Raw genomic sequence first — 1373 nt, 5'->3', positions numbered from 1 at the left:
CCACACTCCAGTGTGGTGTTCTGCAGCCAGTGGACAGAGCCAGACTGTTTCCCAAGCGCTTCTGGGGCTAGGGAAACCTCCATCCCCTCAGGGGACCCCTAGTTCCCCCCCACTAGCCCCCCCCACTAAGACCCTGCCCTAATTTATACCCCACCTGAGGAGGGCTCCCCCCACCCCAGGGAAGAGTTAGAGCAATGAGTCTGAGCTGCCAGCCACCACTCAGCTGCCCCTCCCCGGACATGGTTCCATCCCATCACCGGAGGCCTGGTGGTGTCACGGGTTACGTGTCTCACTGCTGCTGCTGCTCACCATGCACATGGTCAGCAGTTCGAAATCCCTAGCCACTCTGAGGGAGAATGAGGCTCAGAAACCCACAGGGCAGTTCCAGCCAGTCCTGTAGGGGCGCTGCACGTCCGATTCGACTCCTTGGCTGTGAGTTCTAGTTCTACCCAGTCCTTTCGTGGTTGCTGCAGGAACGAACGGCAGGAGCCCGCTGGCGTAGTCCTTACCTGTCCGGTGCTAACTGCGAGGCTCGAGGAGCAGGAAATGCTGCCCGGTCCTGTGCCATCCTCACACTGGGTCTTCTGCTCGAGCCTCTGTGTCCATCCATCTTATCAAGGGTCTTCCTCTTTAGCACTGGCCTGATGGCCTTCTCCAGGGACTGGTCTCTCCTGACATGTCCAGAGAATGTGAGACCAAGTCTCACCATCCTTCCTTCTAAGGCGCATCCTGGTGGTACATCTCCCATGACAGAGCTGTGTGTTCTTCCGACAGTCCACGGTGCTTTCCATGTTCCTCACCTTCATTCACATGCACCCAGTCTTCTGTGTGTGTACATGTCTGTCTGTGTGTTTCTGTGTCCTCATGGGTGGACATGGGTGTGCATGTGTGCTCTTGTATGTCCCTGTCTGTCCCTGCAGGTGTATATATCCATGGAGTTGAATAGATCTGCGCACTGAGTACTTATGTGTCACCATGTGCATGTGTGCTCCTGTGTGTCTTTGTGCCTGTCCACGCATGTGTATATCCGTGTACGTGCATATAGCTCTGTGTGTCTGTGTGTACATGCACTGTGTATGTACTTATATGGTATATGGGTCATTATGTGTGTATGTGCTTCTCTGTGCCCTTGGATGATTTCCATGTGTGTCCACATGTGTATGTGTGTGGCATGTCCTCATGTATGTGTGTGTTGGCCTGGGTGTGTGCATCCACGTGTGTCTGTGTGTTCGTGTCCGTGTGTGTGTTCGTGTCCGTGTGTGTGTGTGTGTGTGTGTGTGTGTGTGTATGGGCGTGAATAGATGGTGAGATGGACACAGATGGCCAGGTAACCCTTCCACAGGGTCGGTTCTTTGAGGTGGATCTGACCGCCC

The sequence above is a fragment of the Echinops telfairi genome, unplaced genomic scaffold (genome assembly GCF_000313985.2).
Source record: "Echinops telfairi isolate 266 unplaced genomic scaffold, ASM31398v2 ScPeMD7_2;HRSCAF=8, whole genome shotgun sequence".
In the NCBI taxonomy this organism is placed as follows: domain Eukaryota; kingdom Metazoa; phylum Chordata; class Mammalia; order Afrosoricida; family Tenrecidae; genus Echinops; species Echinops telfairi.
The sequence above is the reverse complement of the archived record's forward strand: the minus strand, read 5'-3'. Positions refer to the sequence as shown.